The sequence below is a fragment of the Astatotilapia calliptera genome, chromosome 7 (genome assembly GCF_964374335.1).
Source record: "Astatotilapia calliptera chromosome 7, fAstCal68.1, whole genome shotgun sequence".
Taxonomy (NCBI): domain Eukaryota; kingdom Metazoa; phylum Chordata; class Actinopteri; order Cichliformes; family Cichlidae; genus Astatotilapia; species Astatotilapia calliptera.
Window position 1 is genome coordinate 29,220,308 of NC_137428.1, and position 20,216 is coordinate 29,240,523.

The 20,216-nt window shown below is 43.7% G+C and overlaps 1 protein-coding gene across 2 annotated transcripts in view; it reads right to left on the reverse strand.

Annotated features, from left to right (window-relative positions):
- The window catches only part of rabgap1 (RAB GTPase activating protein 1), an 81,453-nt gene extending 65,401 nt beyond the window's left edge, over nt 1-16,052 (reverse strand). For both annotated transcript variants that reach the window (XM_026174139.2, XM_026174138.2), the window contains exon 1: nt 15,915-16,052. The gene's annotated coding sequence lies outside the window, so the exon portion shown is untranslated. The remainder of the gene's footprint in view (nt 1-15,914) is intronic.
- Nucleotides 16,053-20,216: the final 4,164 nt, after the last annotated feature.

Sequence of the window (20,216 nt, forward strand, 5' to 3'; positions counted from 1 at the left end):
TTTTGCAAAAGGACCTAAGTATTGAGAAATGTGTCCTAGCGTCTGTAAAAAACTGTAAGGACAAATGCCTAGATGACCTCTAATATTCTGCCTCAAAACTCGTACAAAACTGAGGTTATTGTACTCGGTCCTAAAAATCTTAGAAACACAGCATCTCAACAGATGCTTACATTGGATGACATTGCCATTGGCCTCCAGTAACACTTAGAGGAATCTTGGAATCATGACCAGGATGTGCCTTTCAATGTGAGTATTACATGGATTTGTAGCACTGCTCACATTTGTGCAATATCACTAATTCTAGAAACATCCTGTCTCAAAGTGATGCTGAAATACTAACTGATACATTTATCACTTCTAGGCTGAACTATTGTAATGCATTATTTTCAGGTTGCAAAAATGCTACAACGACAGTACAAACAGGACAAGAAAGAGAGCATGTTTCTACCATATTATCTTCTTTTTACCCGTTTAATCCAGAACTGAAATTAGAATCTTTCTTCTCCCTTACAAGGTCTTGAGTAATCAGACCCCGTGTCCTTAAAGACCTCATAGTATCATATTGTCCCAACAGAGCTCTTGGATCTCAGGATCTTACTTGTGGTTGCTAGAGTTTCTAAAGGCAGAATGGAAGGCAGAACTACCAGTTTGGATTTGGGAGACAGACACTATCTCTACTTTCAAGAGTAGGCTCAAACCTTTCCTTTTTGATAAGCTTATAATTAGGACTGCATCAGGTGACTCTGAACTATCCCTTAGTTATGCTGCAATATGCTTAGACAGCGGTGGGTTTCCCCTGGTGGACTAAGTGTTTATTCTTCATTAAAGTCTTTTTCACTCTCGATATAATTATACAGCACTAGTGCATTTATTCATTCATATAGTAAATAATTTTAAACTGGTTCTCTCGCATGTGTATTTTGCCCCGTTTCCCTCTACTTGCCTTTGTTTCTCCTAACCCCCACCTGGTCGGGGCAGACTGCCCTTGTGAGAGTTTGGTTCTGCCACAGGATCCTTCCTGTTAAAAGAGAGATTTTCCTTCCCACTGTTGCCAAGTCTTTGCTCATAAAGAGCCATCTGATTGAGATTTTTTTTATGTTATAGGTCTTTACCCTACAATTTAAAAGCACCTTGAGGGCACACCTGTTGTGAATTGGCACTATATAAATTAAAGTGCTCTCTTTATCATTTCAAACCACTCTGAGGAAATTAAAATCTGATTACTCCTCTAAATATTCTGGGGTTTTTTTTTTGTTTCTTATGCTTTTTTCTTCTTAAATTTGTGTTGCAAAACAAGGTACAATTATCAAGTGAGGCTAGAACTAGTGTGCCAACTTCCCTGTTGGCAACATCTATTTGGAAAGGCACAAACACAACAACCCGCTGATCTGAGCAGAGTCGGGTAAAACAAGTAATGTGCGACCTGTTGTGGCAATAAAGCAAGATCATGTTTAAACTGAATTGTCATATTTTCCTAGTAAAGAATTATAAATAACCACATATAAATAGATTTATTTAACATTTGTTATGTTTCATGTGTATGAAAAGCAAAAAAAAAAATCAGCATGGCCAACTTCTTGGCAACCAGTTGGTAGCTGCAACTACTTGCAATCAGTTGCCAAATATGACAAAGTTAAACACAATCACCAGGCAACCTTTGACCTTTCCTGGTTGCAAGAAGGTTGTCTTATTTCGACTCTAGTCTGAATGAGCTATAACACAATCATAACACAAAGACCATTCAGCTGACAGCCAATTATGCTAACCTTTACTGGATAAATATCATAATTAATGCCAAGGAGTTAGAAACTATGTTTCACCCACTTTGTAATGAGGGACTGTGCACACAAATTACACACACACACCTCTATTTACCTTCTCCACCTGTTTCACTTTCTAATCAAAAAAGGTGCTCCCATGCATACCTGTTATAATCTATTCTGCCTTTTCTGAATATTAATGACCAACAAAAATATGCAGTGCTACTTTAACATCCCACACTAGCATAAACACTATAAAGCAAATGGACGAACACACCACAACTTGCTTAGACCCTACCTTACAGGTTAGTTGTGCAACAATAATTTGATACACTGTGTACAATGTAGGTACAAAGTAACACAAATATATCGTTAAAACTAGTATATACTGAGAATATTTAATGATAACTCTCATTCTGCATGGGCGTTGTTACTTATGTTGCAACAGACAACACGGTTGCATGCGTGTCTATGGACTGTGCTTCTTTGGCAGCTTATTTACTCTGCTGATAGCTTTGCTGAGCAGATCATTTTAAAACATTGTCATTGCTGTTATTTCATACATAGTTTGGTGATTTTCTAATCCCAGTATACTTTATAGACACCTCAATAAGACTAATTAACTGTAACTACTAACTGTAGCTATTAATAAGCCAAATCTATACTGGTTTCTGCGATATGACGGTTTACTCTCATTTTGTGCTCTTGGATGTTTGGTCTGGCAACTGTCTTGTTCCATATGAAATAATATTAATTGAAGAGAATATCTGACAAAGTAAAGCAAATACCAGTCCAAAAGAAAACTAAGCATCAGACTCAGTAGCATTCAGACACGGTCCTTTGCATCAATCCCCAGTCTCTTTCATCCCTGCAGGCTTTCAGTCTTGAGGATACTTTGCAGATGTTTACACTACTCTTGGCTCAAAGACAGCTGCTGTCCATTTTTAGCACAGTTGGCTTTTGTGTGTGTGTGTGTGTGTGTGTGTGTGTGTGTGTGTGTGTGTGTGTGTGTGTGTGTGTGTGTGTGAGAGAGAGAGAGAGAGAGGGAGAGAAAGAGCAAAAGTGCCTAGCATAATTCGAAAGTAGTGCATATTAAAGCAAACAGGTAAAATAATATTAAATTACAGTGGCATGAAGAAGTACTTGCCCCTTTCTTGCTTTCTTAGTTTTTTGTTGCATTTAAATGTTTCAGATCTAACAAAATACAGTTTTTAAATGAACCTATGTTTGAATAAATAAATAAACAAAATACATTTTATTTTAACCATTCAGAGGTGGCCTTGCTCGTATGTTCAGAATTACTGTAAAGCTGTATAATCCTAAAGCACTTGAGCTTCAGGGGATAAACTGATGGCCAGACATTCTCCTTCAGGATTTTCTGGTAAAGAGCAGCATTCATGGATCCATTAATTATGCCAAGTCACCCAGGCCCTGAAGCAACACAGCAGCCCCAGACCATCACACTTCTACTACCATGTTTGCTGATATGATGTTCTTTTTATGAAATGCTGTGTTAGTTTGTTACAAGTTGCAGTGGGATTCAAATCTTCCAAAAAAGTCCAACTTTTGACTGTCAATCCACAGAAATTTCCCCAAAAGTCTTGGGGATCATTATGGTGAGGCAAAGGTGAGATGAGCCTTTGTGTTGTTTTTTGGACACCTGTCACGGGGTCCCCTTCCAGACCTCTCCCGGACAAACACAGGCGTAGTCGGTAAGGTATTAGTGTGGATACTTTATTTGAAACGGCCTCCCCAGTGCATAAAAAGATGGTTACAAAGACATAAAACTGAGATCCGCGCTACACAGCCTGTATGTTACAACACACTCCCCTTCATATCCGGCTCGCCGTCTCTTATATCCCGTAACCCCTCCCCCTTGGCGTCACCACCAATTCTTTATTCTAACTTTAATCCCTGTCTCCCTCCCCCAGAATTTCTTTTTCATTATACACTCACAAAACATATACATTGATACAGGCTCTCAACTATTTCCCGGCAGTCTACCCGACTTCATATACCCATTAACGGCCCACGTAATGAGGCCATTCTCATGACGGTCCAGACACACGTGAACTCATTATTTAAACCCCACACCCCCATACCATCGGCTTGCGTCACCCTGCACGATTGGCGATCCCCCCGCACGTCTCCCCGACCGACGCCCTTAACAAGTAAGTGGGAACCAAAATCTAGCCACCCCCGATGCGGCTGACAACTTGCTCCTCACCCCTTTTATTCCTCTACTCTGTCGTCAGAAAGATACGCCGCCCCGGGTGCCAAATCGAACTAATGGTGGTGATCTAATGGTGGCGGTGCCATACTCAGCGGACTCTGCCTTGAGACGGGTCACTCCGTCACATCATCCCCTTCCCCCCGGAGGTTGGCGATGTGCGGCAACCTAGAGAGGTAATCCGCCACCACATTGAGCGTACCTGGTCTGTGCCGGATGGTGAACCTGAAAGGTTGCAGTGAGAGGTACCAGCGTGTAAGTCGGCTATTATGATCCTTCATGGACTGGATCCAGGTAAGCGCCCGATGATCAGTCTCCAACACAAACTCTCTTCCCAGTAAGTAATACCGGAGTTTCTCCAGCGCCCACTTAATCGCCAGAGCCTCCTTCTCCACCGTCGAGTAATTGGTCTCCCGCGGCAGCAGCTTGCGGCTCAGATATAGGATCGGGTGCTCCTCGCCCGGGTCCCCTTGAACCAACACGGCTCCCAGGCCGCTCTTGGAGGCATCCACCTGGACCAAAAACTGCTTCTTAAAGTCCGGACTCCAGAGCACGGGGGTCGAACACAGGCAAGTTTTCAGTCCCTGGAACGCCTGTTCACATGCTGCGGTCCATATGACCGGATTTCGTTGGTTCTTCCCCAGTAATGTCGTCAGCGGCGCCGCCATTGTTGCAAACTGGGGCACAAACCTTCGGTACCAACCAACCAGTCCCAGGAAAGCCCGCACCTCCTTCTTGGTGCGAGGCCGAGGACAATTCTGGATAGCTTCCACCTTATCCAGCTGCGGTCGCACCTCTCCTCGTCCCACCTGGTAGCCCAAGTAGCGAGTCTCCTGCCGCGCCCATTCACACTTCGAGGGGTTCAGAGTCAGCCCGGCCTTATGAATTCTTCCCAAGACCTCCGACAAATGCTGCATATGCTCCTCCCACGTGTGGCTGAAGATGACGACATCATCCAGGTAGGCGGCGCTATAACCGTCACAGCCCTGTAACAACTTGTCCATCAGCCTTTGGAAGGTAGCCGGTGCCCCATGTAGGCCAAAGGGCATCACGGTAAACTGGAAGAGCCCGGCAGGGGTCCTGAAAGCAGTGTACGGCCTCGACGTCTCCTCCAGTGGCACCTGCCAGTAGCCTTTGCACAAGTCCAAAGTGGTGATATACTGGGCAGCCCCAATCTTCTCCAGTAAATCCTCAATTCGCGGCATGGGGTACGCATCAAACTCGGAGATGGCATTTAGCTTTCGAAAGTCGATGCAGATGCGTAAAGAGCCATCCTTTTTGAAGATAATGACCACCGGGCTGCACCATTCGGAGCAGGACGGCTCGATCACTCCAAGCTCCAGCATCTTCTCCACCTCCTGTCGCAGCTTCTCCACCAAGTGTTGCGGAACCCGATAGGGCCGTTGCCGGATGGGCTGTCCCTCTTTTAGCCGGATCACGTGTTCAACCAAGGTAGTCCGACCTGGGTTAACGGAACACAGCGAAGGCGTCTCCTGCAGAATTTTCAGTAGCTCCGCAGCCTGCTGTGAGGTCAGATGAGTCAATACCGGAGACCTTGAATCCGTAGCCTGCTCAGGTTCACTCTGTCCTCCTCCGTGCACCACCCTGGCCATCAGTGCCTCCCTCGGAGCCGGACGGGGCTGCTCCACCCATTCCTTCAGGAGGTTCACATGGTAGGTTTGTTTCGGTTTCTTTTTTCCCGGATGATGGATCTCATACGTCACTGGTCCCATTCGGCGAAGCACGATATAGGGCCCTTGCCATTTTGCCAGCAGTTTACTGTTGGAAGAAGGGAGAAGTAACAGCACCTTTTGTCCGGGCTGAAACTCACGTTGCCGGGCCTGTTGGTCATACCAGATCTTCTGGCTTCGTTGAGCATCCCGCAGATTGGCTTCGGCCTCGGCCTGGTACCGCTCCAACCGCTCTCTCATCTCCAGCACAAACTGCACCACCCCTTTCTCATTTGGAGCCACGGTCGAAGACTCCCACCCCTTTCGAACGAGATCAAGCGGCCCCTGTACCTCCCACCCATACAGTAACTCAAAGGGGGAGAACCCCGTGGACGCCTGTGGAACCTCTCTATACGCGAACAAAAGAAAGGGTAACCACTGGTCCCAATCTTTTCCCGTGTCTGACACAAACTTCTGTAACATCCGTTTGAGAGTCTGATTAAACCTCTCCACCAACCCATCTGTCTGTGGATGGTACGGTGACGTCTTGATGGCCGAAACGCCTAACTGAGTGTGGAAGAGCTGCATTAACTTCGACGTAAAGTTAGTCCCTTGGTCGGTCAAAATCTCATCAGGTATCCCCACCCGAGAAAACAACTGTATCAGTGCGCGCAGAACATTAGGGGCTGTGATCGCTCGCAACGGAAACGCCTCTGGGAAACGGGTCGCGTAATCACACACCACCAATATGTACTGATAACCCCGACCACTTTTTACTAACGGACCCACAATGTCCATAGCTACCCTACGGAAGGGGATAGAGATGACCGGCAAGGGTTGTAGCAGAGCCCGATCCGATTTGCGCGCTGGGCAAGTTTTCTGACACACAGGGCATGCACGACAGTACTTCTGTACATCCGTATACATTGACGGCCAAAAGAAACGCGTACTAACCCGTAAATAGGTTTTTTGGCGACCCAAATGGCCTGCCCAGGGGAGGGTATGAGCTAAATGCAGAATGAGAGGTCTACAACTAGCAGGGATCACAAGCCGCTGGTGGTCCCCATCAACTGCATACAACACATTTTTCTCAACCACAAACTTCTCTTTTCCTCCCCATTTCCCTGTTCCCCCTTCAGGCACATTAGCAAACAACACTTCCAACGTCTCATCCTCCCTTTGCAACACAGAAATATTTTCAGGTACATCCCATTTCATGTTCTTATTGCCCGGTCCCTGGGACCATAGCTGCTTCTCAAAGCGGCGTTGGCGACGAGATTTTCTCGGCCCTTTCGTGCCACCCTCGCACAGACTACTGTCCAAGTCTGGCAGGGGTTGGCATCCCGCCTTCGCCTGGGCCCTAGTGACCACTGGGCCTAACACCTTCATTTGAACATTCCCCGTTTCCCTCCCTTTTGTCTCTGTGTCCCGCTCTTCTTTTTCTTGCAACAAATCCATAAGCACAGGCACATCCATCCCCAGAATAACCTCTACCGGCAAATTCTGTACCACCCCAACAGACAATAAATATGGCTGGTCATTAATAGTCACTGTTATTTCCACCTTTGGGTAGGGATGTTTGTCACCATGCACACATAACACTTCTTCTTGTCGACTATAGTCCACACAGTTCACTGGTACCAAGCTTTGCTTAATTAATGACATAAAACTACCAGTGTCCAGCAAAGCAGTAACCTGCTGCCCATTTACCCTTACAGTTTTATAGCGTTGCCCCTCAGCTGGCTGGACCTTTGTTGGTTCCGCCTCCAGCCGAGGTGCATAGCAGGCCCCAGTGACTTTGGCCTTCCGGATGGGGCACACCGAGGCTTTATGGCCGGGCTGCTGGCAGTAATAACAAAGAAAGTCCTTACCCGCTCCTCGTAGAGTGGATACCTTGGGGGCCCCGGATGGCTCGGGGTTACTCTCCCGCTTCGGCAGACCCGCGGATTGCGGGGACGATCGCTGTGGCGTCCCAGCTGAGCGGACCGGGGCCGCTCCTCTCCGCGCATTGAAATACTGCGTCACCAACTTGGCTGCGGCCAGTCCGTCCGCGGGCTCATGCTCCCTCACCCAGGTCCTCACCTCCCCTGGAAGAACTCGAATTAGCTGCTCCAAAATAATCGCTTCTCCCATCTCGTCCTTCGTATGCTGCTCTGGTCGAAGCCAGCGCCGGTACAGTCCTTTCAGCCGGTAGTACGTCTCGGTGGGGCTCTCCCCAGGTGGAATAATATTAGAGCGAAACCGCTGCCGATACGTCTCCGGGGAAATGTCAAATTTAACTAACAAGGCAGCTTTTAAATCCTCATAACAGTGGGCTCTTTCTTCATCCATTGCGGTATAGGCCTCCAACGCCTTCCCCGCTAGCAACGGAACTAGCCGACAGGCCCATTCATTCTCCGGCCATCTCCAGGTTCTGGCCACTCGCTCAAAGCGCAACAAATAGTTCTCAATATCTTCCCCCATCTGGTACGGTGGAATCTTTGGCCCCTCCGATCGCCTCCACTCTCCGCCCGTCTGGTCGAGGCTGCTTGTCGTTGCCAGGGACTGGCGAGCCGGTTCCTCCAGTAACGACGGCCGGGATTCTCGCTGCCGGGCCGGGGTAGGCAGCACCATCCTGGGGCTACTCGCTGTTACCGTGCTCGGTGTAGCCGTAGCGGCCGTAGTGCTAGCTCCCGCTAACACTTGCCCTGAGCTCTGCTGACTAGCTGAATCCGCCGGCAACAGCGCATTAGGAGAGGGAACGGTCCTCAGCCCCCTGAGTTCTGCCAATAACACCGTCTCTCTCCTTTGCTGTCCCGCCAGGAAGTCCCTCATCATCGCAATCAGTTCTCCATCACGTGCTGCGGTCGAGGTTGTAGGCAACTCCGGACCAATCCTGCCGGAAATCTCCTCCTCCTCTGCTGAAGAAGATGACGCCGGCACTGTGTCCCACGCCAGCTCCTCTGCTGTCTTCTCCCCCGGAAGCTCATGCTGCTGGGACCGCAGCCCTGTGCGCTTCGCTGGGAGGCGCGTTTTCCTCTTCCGACTAGCCATCCCACTTCTGACACCATATGTCACGGGGTCCCCTTCCAGACCTCTCCCGGACAAACACAGGCGTAGTCGGTAAGGTATTAGTGTGGATACTTTATTTGAAACGGCCTCCCCAGTGCATAAAAAGATGGTTACAAAGACATAAAACTGAGATCCGCGCTACACAGCCTGTATGTTACAACACACTCCCCTTCATATCCGGCTCGCCGTCTCTTATATCCCGTAACCCCTCCCCCTTGGCGTCACCACCAATTCTTTATTCTAACTTTAATCCCTGTCTCCCTCCCCCAGAATTTCTTTTTCATTATACACTCACAAAACATATACATTGATACAGGCTCTCAACTATTTCCCGGCAGTCTACCCGACTTCATATACCCATTAACGGCCCACGTAATGAGGCCATTCTCATGACGGTCCAGACACACGTGAACTCATTATTTAAACCCCACACCCCCATACCATCGGCTTGCGTCACCCTGCACGATTGGCGATCCCCCCCGCACGTCTCCCCGACCGACGCCCTTAACAAGTAAGTGGGAACCAAAATCTAGCCACCCCCGATGCGGCTGACAACTTGCTCCTCACCCCTTTTATTCCTCTACTCTGTCGTCAGAAAGATACGCCGCCCCGGGTGCCAAATCGAACTAATGGTGGTGATCTAATGGTGGCGGTGCCATACTCAGCGGACTCTGCCTTGAGACGGGTCACTCCGTCACAACACCTAAGAACGCTCAGATGTCAATGACTGAGAGCATTCTATGAGCCTACCTTACATTGTCAGACAGGTTCTATTTAACTGATCCAGCAGGTCTGGTAGCAACCAGGGCTGAAAGATTTGAGAAAGGGCCAGAAAGGTTTGGGTGGCCGTTTCCTCTTATTAAATTAAATTATTATTTTTTTTTTTAATCATTTTTATGGGTTATCTTAGACTAACATTAAACTCTTTTCAATGATCTGAAATATTCAAGTGTTGTAAAAACAGGCAAAACCTAAGAAATCAGGACAGGGACAATTACTTTTTCACATACAGCAACATATTTCATTCGTCCAGATCTTTATTCCTGTTTTAACTGTTTATATTTTTTTTCCAAATTGTTTAACTACTTTTGGAAAGATGGCTAAAATAAACTTTAGGGATAGCTATAGTGCCATCACTCGCTGATTTCTGAAGTCCCATTGTGAAGCGATTTCCCATTGCTCATCTTAGCATTTTGAAACTGGATGTGAGAAGTGAGAGGTGGATTTATGAAACTGCATGCTCACTGGCTAAACACTTGCCCATTACAAGTCATAAGCTGGATATTATAAGTCATATCCTGAAACTTATTTCTGAAACCAAGCCCACAAACTCGTCAGCACAAGCCCGGAGGCAGTTTTCTCACGTCTTTCAGACCCCAAAGCCATGTCCACCTTTTTTATAATGTCTAATAGTCAGGCCTTCTGCCTGCTGGTCCAGAGAGCATGTTGTTTGCTTTTCTTAAGGTAAATACTAAGACTTGCACTTTGATTTGAGAAAGCCAGGCGAAACTTGATTTTATGCACATACAACAGTCAATACTATATACACCCATACATACATAAAATACATTTTTAAAAATACCCACTTGTGCTGGATGTCACATACCCTACAAAACACACAGACAGCTGTATTATGAACACAAATAGGCACTCACTGAGAAACACGTGCATGCACACACACAAACCTAATACTTTGACTAGCAGGAGGCTCCAAAAGACTTATAATGCTTCCCTTGTCACCCCAGTTTCCTTTCTAGCCTCACCAACAGAGCTCTGCCTGCTCCTGCCAAGATACACTGTTCCTTATCAACCTTTTCACTGCCTTGGTACATTTCCAAGAAGATCGACAATCGCTGCCAGTCAGTCAGGATACTGACCATTAAAATTATCTGGGTTCTAAAATGCCTTAAATTGGAGGTCATTTCCAATACCTTGAGTGTTTTTAGCAACTTTAAACTAATTTGTTCAGTCAACTTTAATTTGACTTTTTATGTCTCATCACTATATGATTCTTTGTTTTGAGTAGCAGGTTGAAGAGAAGAGAAGAGAAGAGAAGAGAAGAGAAGAGAAGAGAAGAGCCCACACCCTGGATGAATCCAATAACTCAACTGTTCAGCATATTTCATAGGTTCATATGGATATGAAGCAGCAATAGTTCTTCCAAAGCTTGTTTCCCAAAATGTTCTCTGACTTCAACATGAATACTCTGCATGTCTATGAGATGCTACAAATGTGAAAACCAATATAAGTTACATTTACTCTGTCAAGGAGGAAAATAAAGTAAGCTCACGTTTAGCCTTAAAATGCAGCCAGGTTCATTTTGAGTATCTTCTTTCAGGACTACAACCTACATCGTCTACTCATTTATCAACTATAAATCAACACAAAGCGATAACAGTAGTAAAGTGGTGAGGTCTGTGTATCCCTTAAAGTGGCTCACACACTTTAGTTTATTTTAAGTTGAAAACAGGAGGATACCATGTTAACCCATGTGTAAAAATACACACACTAGAAACACATGCCTGCTTCTTCTTTCTTTTTTTTTTGCTTCCCACTGCTATCCAGCTGAACGGGCTGTTCTGGGCTGCCAGCTGGGCTGCCAGCTGGGCCCTGTGTGCACCTCACGAGGGAGAGGAAGACACAGCCAGACACAGGCAGAGCATTCAGGCTTGCACCACAGTCCTTTTCAACCCGCCTCACAGCACTGATTTCAGCCAGGCGGAGATAGCAGGGGGGAAAAAGGAGGAAAGAGGAAAAGAGGAAAAGTGACAGAACAGCTCATCTACTACAATGGGAGTGTAACAGTACAAAGCAAAATCAAAGAAACACACACATAAACAGTATTTTATTTGTACTGTGTGAGCATCTAATTATAATCTTCATTCAGATTCACTGCAGGTCAGAGGCCCCTGGTTTAATAAAGTGGCATGAATGCTCTCGAAAGACTCGCGCTCAACAATAAAATGATCTCACGTGACTAAATAAAATACGGCAGGCCTGCCTTTAATTTCACAAACACAGAACTGATTGCAACAAACCTGTTCACTGTAAAATACTGAGCTACAGCCATGGACTGGCTATTCACAGCTACTTACTTAGTGGTGTTGTCTCTGAAAAATAGAGGTATGGCTTTTAAAGTAAAGCTGACACTTAGATGTGTGTTAACATGCATGCAACAATAGTTATGTGTGATGAACATACAGAAAATAGAACTGAAAGTGAATATGAATTCTCACTTTTGCATTTGTCCCTACCTCAGTGATAAATATGTATGTCAAAGTTTCTGTCGTTTAGTGAATTAACAATAAAAATTGAGCAATTTCTTATCAAAGCCAAAGCCCAGATGCAGGAAAACAAAGCAGGGCTGCAAGAAAGAAAAAGGAAGAAATAAAGCGTACAGCATCTATAACTCAAAAGAAGTGTGCAAATGGTCTGTGAGTAAAAATAGAGAGGTAGGTACAACCCTTATAAGATGAGCAGCTGAAATGACATGATCTAACCCTGCTTTTAACATGCAACCAAAGTTTCTGTTTCAGGTGGCTTAACATTGAGTGCTATTTTTGGATCACACATCTAAAAATGTGGGTGGGTTTGTGTGTGTATGTATTTAACCTTAAAATAGCTCTTCTATTTACTGAGTATCAAGGAAAAAACACAGAAGACAACTCTCGTGAGCAGTGCATACAATGTTGTCTTGCAAGAGGCGCAGATCTGCATAGTGATCTGAGCTCTCGGCCTGTGGTTGTTGATGAGATGCTATCTCTAGCTACAGAGTATGAGGGCGTGGAAGTGGACTGAACAGTATGTGGATTCTAATTTATTCAGTCGGTCCCTGCTGGGCAGCTAATACTAACCAGCTGTCTGCGGATATCAGGCTAATGTCTTCTCAACACAAACAGTCCAGATGATTGAGTGAGCCCACTTTTAGTTTCTGCTCGGTCTGTGTTCAGTGTTTTTGTGTGCACCTAGGTGATGACACAGATTTTAATGGAGTATCACAAGTGTTTCATGCAACATGGGTATTCATCTAATGCAACTGAATGATTAAGAATCAAATACAAATCAGCTGCATCCATACAAGGTACAGTACAGCTAGCTAGATATAGCTTTACAACAGTCTGCAGACATTTATTTACCAATAAACTGCTTCCCCCTACCGTTAATAAGAAGCCACATAAACTGAGGACGGAAATACGTCTAATCCACCAAGTCATAACATTTAAAATCCAGAAGGTAATCAGGTCTTTTCTATACATTTTTTTTAATTATTAATTAAATTTGATTAACACTGAACATGAGGATAGCTGTTACTTGGGAAGAAGAGCAGGTAATTCACTAACCACAGAAACACTTGCTCAGTATCTTTGGGGACAATACTGAACCCTTAATTGCCCCTGATGCATCCATCAGTGTGACACAAATGAGCTTAATAACTCCATAAAGCTCCAAAGAAGCAGTACATGCAACAAAATCCAGTTGTGCAAAGTTGAGGCCGATGCAGACTTGTCCAATTCGTTGGTTATTTGGCGGAAACATTATTTCCCCCAAAAGTAAACCGTTATCAAACGCCCGGGAACTTTTGAACTCTAATGTAACTAATGTATGAATTAGAGTCATCTCACCCACAGCACATGCACTGAAACACTAATCCACAACAGTTGGTGCCCTCGCCATTCAGTCTACATCAGTTGTCCAAAAACAGGTGTGTATGAGGGGTGTTACTCGCATCTCAGTCCAGATATGGAAAAAAACATCTGAACAGTAGTGATAGAGGGAGGTGCTAAAATCTATTCAGTTTGACATCTTTACTCTGCTTTATTGTCTTTAGTGGTTGATATTTATTATTATGGTGTAAGGGCCTAATAATAATATAATGTAATATACTTATATTAGCTGAGCTATGTGCATGGTAAATGGTAAATGGCCTGTATTTATATAGCGCTTTACTAGTCCCTAAGGACCCCAAAGCGCTTTACATATCCAGTCATCCACACATTCACACACTGGTGATGGCAGCTACATTGTAGCCACAGCCACCCTGGGGCGCACTGACAGAGGCGAGGCTGCCGGACACTGGCGCCACCGGGCCCTCTGACCACCACCAGTAGGCAACGGGTGAAGCGTCTTGCCCAAGGACACAACGACCGAGACTGTCCAAGCCGGGGCTCGAACCGGCAACCTTCTGATTACAAGGCGAACGCCCAACTCTTGAGCCACGATCGCCCCCTGTGCATGTCATTTATGTGTTTGTATTTGGGGGAGTGGGTTTGGTATTTGTTTATTGGTCACTTTTTTGTGATCGCTGTTTACTTTTTTGATTGTTAAGTGCACTTTACAGTAAGTCGCTTCTTTCTTTGCTGATACAGGAAAGAAAGAATCTCTGTGAGACATTTTCCAGATAACATATCAGAGAAGTGGCACGGCCCAATCTTAGCCTCTCAGCAGCTTTTTAAGTTGTCCCTAAAGCCACAAAAGTATTAATGTTAAACAGATAACATAAGTTTTAATTACCATAAGTGATGAATGAAGTGGTTCCTGATATTATCAACACCACATAAATTAACAATCATAGCAATCTCCATATAGCGGTCTGTTTATCAGACAAATAAAGTACTTTATTGTGCATAAGCATCTGTAGTAAAACCAGCATTATGTATGTTACTGTGTAATGTGGAAGAAAACACATGCATAACATAATGCTTCCATAAAGTATAGCTGTGAATGTGCTGGCTTTCCTCCTCTTCTAATATAGCTGCTGATGGTTAATAGAACAAATATTTACATAAAGTCTAATCTTTTTTTTTGGCTTTGTTTTGTTCTTATCGAGCGCATGCACCGAATGCATTATATGCAACGAGCTTTGCTTCGTAATACTGGAGTTTCAGGAAATACAACAGGAACAATCAGCTGACTGATGGAAACTGTTCAAGCTCACAGACAGATAGACAGACAGTAGTCGTCAGCATTAAGTGAGAGGAATATGGCATATAACTTCTGGTCAGTTTGTGTTGACACAACTTGTCTCATTAAAGAACTGACAATGTGCAATGTTAACAGTGTAAAACAGAGCATAGAGGAAGCTGTAACACAGCACACACTCATTCTGATATATTGAAATCAGGGTCAGCGAAGTTAGTTTAAAAGGTTGAAGGGGACTACCCTGGAAAATGAGGCCTTTTGCGAAATGTTATTAATGTATTTAAACAGCTAGTTTTGTTCCAAGGTTGTGTTTTGGTAGTTAATGGGTCCTGCAGGGCAGACTGCCTATGATTTAAAAAATAATAATAATAAAGTTATTCCAGGAAAGAACTTCATAACCTCCCTGGTTATTCCCTTGGCACGTGACTATAACAGTACAGCAAATACCTGCAGGGCATTTTGTAATAGCACTATAAGTTTCCGTCTTCTTGAAACAATGACAGCATGAAAGGCTCGTTAAAAGCACCGACAGCCTAATTCTAATATCTGCTGCTGATCTTATGAAGTTATTGACTTGTATATTAATATCACATATGCCTTCAGTACATGCTTGGCTATTTGACCTTTTATTCATGAGGTCCCCATCGCACTGCATAACATACGGAAGGACCGATCCGATCTGATAATGAGTGCATTGATAAGTATTAATATATGTCCATATTCTGCACTACAGTGACAACTGCAACATCTACACACAATCTGGCATGCTTAGCATTCACATTCATTTCCATGTGGATATAGGCAAAACTGCTACCTGTCAGCCTATTAAACCACACCTGTCCCTGAGCAGGCACTAATCTATTTCTCTCGATTAAAACGTGCGAAGCTCGCTAGCTCCAGTGTTCACTTACTGCTTCAGTTAGCCCTCACCAACCTGCCTAACGTTAGCTAATACAGCTATAGCAGTTATAGCCTCAAAGTCAGACCAAAATGTTTAATCGCACAGTGAACATTTCCCCAGACACTTCCGTCAACACGACACAATCAATGCAAACTCTTAGGTAAATGGGTTGCAAATAACTTTAAGATAAATCCGCTGCCTGGCCCCGCGATGGACAGAGTGTTCATACAGGCCATTACAGTATTATGGCTGGATAGCTAACGCCTGCTAGCCATGCTACTCTGGCACTTCCAACCAACAAACAGGTATATTTCCTCCTGACCAGGGAGACAGTCACGCTTAACCTCGAGTATAAATGCGTGCGCAAGTGCAAAACAGCTTACCTTGGTTCCCACTTTTATTTTTATTCCAACGGCGGCTGGCACAACATTGCACTTCCCAAATAACATCAGCAGACAACAGCATCCAGCCGAGCTGTAAACACAAGCCCAACCAACCCGCTGACAACCACACCGCGCATGCGTCTGTCACTGCTCCTCAGTCTATGCAGAAAGGAGGCGCTGGCTGGTGTGCAGCTTTGACTGATAACACGAGTCTGTTTTGTTTTGTTTTTTAAGTCAGGGCTCATCTTAAATGAGAAGTGTCAAACACACTGGGCCAAGTAGGAGTCTGTTCTCCATTTTTCAAAATAAATGCAGTTGCAAGTGGCGTGAATGTCTGTGCTTGGCTCTGGAGGTTTTTATGGTATAGATGGAGGTTTCCATATCTATTTCATAGATTTTCTTATCTATTTCATATCTATATCATATACAGTTGCTGCTGTCAGGTGAGAAAGTAGGTGTAATCATGAAATATTCAGGGTGTGCAACTACACATAGACTTCCTGTTGCTTTATTCTTGGATTTCAGCAGCTTCAAACACTAATGTTTCATTCTTTCATGACAAGGCAGACTGGGGTTTCACAGAAGTCCCAAGTTCTTACCTTTGAGTGCTCATTCCTTTTCTTAGTGTTGTAAACATATGTGGTGCTGATGCTGACCATATAACTCCTTGGCTTAATAGTACAATAGTTGGTACAGTCATAAAATAATGATATGTTCTCCTCTTGTATTAATTCATTCACTTCTACATAGAAGAACCTTTGTTTCCATATCTCCAAAAGTTGAGTCTGTTCATCTGGACGTAGCGTTTTCAGTGGGAGAAACGTTTCAACACATCCAAGTGACTTCTTCAGTCTCTTCAGTCTTTGTTTCCATAGTTCACACTCAAGTTAACCAAATGTAAACCCAGAATTTTGCAGTACTTCAGTGTAGATGGTGCCCAGGGGTATGTATAGAAGGGATGAATCGGTTGTACATGGTCCCTCTGAAACATGGTCCTCCTTCTCTAGTTGCCTGCACCCCAAATGCATTGGACTAGAGTACAATCCCACCACTGGATGAGAGCACAGATAGGACCATTAACGCAAGTACTTTACTCAGGTTTTATGTAGTTATACTTCATTTAACTATTTCCATGCACTTTATATTTTGAGTGCAATTATAGATCAAGTTACAGAGCAATATATCTGTAATTAAAATCATCAACAGCTGCAATGTTAAAGATACATACACATAAATATTTCTAAAATAATCGAAAAATATCATACATATGATTCTAACAGTGCCATTTCACGTGAGTACATTTTGTTCAAGAACTTAAATATATTTAAATATACATCCTGTGAACTACTAAGCTATTTAAAAATGATTCTTTTACTTAGGTAAAAAGTCTCTAATACCTTTTTTTCACTTTGCAAAAAACTATCCATTAGAAGTTTCTGTTTAAATTCATATGCAGCTCCAGTTTTCACATAATAAATCTGTAAAAAAGGACTGCGTAGTTTGAAATTGTTTTTTGATCACCAGTTTTATACACTTATTAAATATATCTGGTCCTTGTGTTGCACCTCATTAAAAAAAACCCAAAACAAAACAGTCTTGATGGCGCCCTTCTGTTTACAACATATCTTGGGTTTAAAAAAAACAACAACTATGTCCCGCTGCAGTCAGTTATGAGAAACACACCTACGGTTCTCATTGTGTCGGTGCCATGCTGGCCCTTCCTGTCCAGCCTGTTGTTTCATAAGGGATGTACGTGGGAACACAAAGCACAATACTCCGTTTAAATATATTGAAAACCAGGTCACCACATCACAGCAGGCTCACACACATACTTAGCCTGTTAGGAAATAAGAGATTTCTAATGAACGCTTCACAATAACACTGACCACCTCATGTTTAAGTCCACACTTTTAACAGCCACTTTGATTTGATTAGTTTAAATGCACTGCAACAATCACGCAGGAAGGAATGTATAGTCCTGCTGCATTTTGAAGCAATGTGGGTGCATCATTGTGATATTCTACTTAAAAAAAGATCCTAGGAAATCACATTGAAAAGAAAAATCATTAACACAGTGGTGTAGCAGTTAGCATTGTCACCTTGGCGCGCAAAGGTCTCAGGTTTGAATCCAGCCTGGTGGCCTTTGTGTGTGGATTTTTAATGTTCCCCTCATATCTGGGTGGGCTTTCTCTCAGTTCTCCAGCCTGGATGCATGGGTGGATCTAGAGGTCATTTTTTTGTCTACGTTCACACTGCAGGTCTTAATGCTCAATTCCGATTTTTTGATCAAATCCGATTTTTTTTGTCCGCTTGTTCACACTACAAATAAAATGTGACAGCAAACGTGCTCTAGTGTGAACCCTCAAAGCGGCCCGCATGCGCAAAAGAAGACGTCGCACACAACGCGCTCTGTTTAGACCCAGAGCAAACAGTATTGTTTGACTGATGGCCGTTATTATACAGACTTGTATGGATTCGACCTTTTTTGGTGGATTTTACCTCTTGTTGTTAATTGTTGTAAATGTGCTCCAGCATCTAATCCTATAACAAGACAAATCAAGACAAGAATCACACACACAGTACTATTGTTGGTTTATTATAGCATGCAATTTCATGTGCTAAAATCTTCTTTTTCATAACTTAACGTCTCAGTGCAACCCCGAAGCAGTATGCCGCTGGGCCAAGCTGTCTGCAAGTCATTGTAATACATTTGAACAAGCCAGAAAATGCACCAGAAGAATCAGTCAGTAAAACAAAACTCAAACAGTTTCATACATTATTAAGAGCACATAAATCATCACCACCATAGGTTAGACTTTACTCCAGCCCTGCATTACTGCACAATTAGTAAAAGGGAAACCTTTCACAACGTGATATTTCCAAGGAAATAAATGGAATACATAACAGTATTATTCATCTTGGGGACCTTTTGGATATACCGTCTCTTAAGGATTGTAGTTTCCTCATTCTGAAACATTACACAACTGCCCCAATGACTTAAACATTTAACTATATCTGATTATCACAGGTTGTATAAATGAGCGTCTATACTAAAAGTCCATCTAATGATGGTGTCAGACTGTATACAATGACGGATGTGTACCATCTCTTAATAGTTTACATTTCAATCGAACAATAGATTTGCAAATAAAATGTCTAATACAGACATGAATAGTCAGAAAACATCAGTTCATATGTTTCACAATCAACAAACAGGCTTTCCCCCCATATAATATAGAATAATGCGACACTTTTTTTCTAATAAAAAACATTTTTAGCAAACTTTCATATCCAAAAGAAGCAGACTTCGAATATACCAAGAAAAAAAAATACCACAACAACCAAATGTGGTTATAACAATAATAATATAATCTCTATTAAACAATAATTGATTTTCATGAGCAAGCAATTAAAATGCTGCAAGCAAACTTCAGCACTTGACGTGGCCACACAGTGGGCATGTGCAGAACTCTTACAGCGCTGGGTGTGTTGTATCACAACTACAGAATTGTCATTACTCCTCCGCCATCACAAGAGGGATTAGATCGCATGCATGACGCAGGATGCAGGGAGGGCCAAGGTTTAGGAGGTGGGTTGAAGGGAAGTGGGAAGGGGCACTCGCTGGGTGCGATGGGAGAATCAGTGCAGTGCAGTGCAGTTAGCCACTACAGCAGTGCTCCAGACACTTTATAGGAAACAGGGAGTATCACTTTGACATTACTTCAATACTCACAATACTGTTTTTACATACAGTAGTGCCCAGCCCTTTCTCATGTGAACACAAATAGCAAAGCCAATACTTAATACCGAGAGGCAAAGAAAACACTGGCAAATAACATAATCAGTGCTAACACTTTAACCCACGCATGGTTGGGGTGAAAGGGTCAGTTATCAGCAAAGTGAAATTCAGGCAAATACTTCCACATAATATTCAAAGTGATGGATATAGAAAAAGCCAAAGTAGCTGAGCAAATTAAGACTTCCCTGAGCAATTCAAAACAGACATGGGTCCGCTAGCCCCCTCTAATGGAACAAAGCACAACTACAAGAGAAGTATCTCACTCCTCGACTTGACAGAGCCTCTCCCTCCTCGCACAGTTTACAGGGGAAGGAAAATTAAAAGCTGTGGGACGGGGCGCGGATTTCAGAGACTGATTGTACTGTACCCAACATGGCACTTGACATTATTATGTTGTACTTCAAAGGTGAAGCTGTAAACAGATGCAGAGTGATAGTATAGGTAGCTGAGCTGATTTAATAACCGTCTGGAAGCAGCTAAATCCCTGTGCCTGCCCTTGGCTT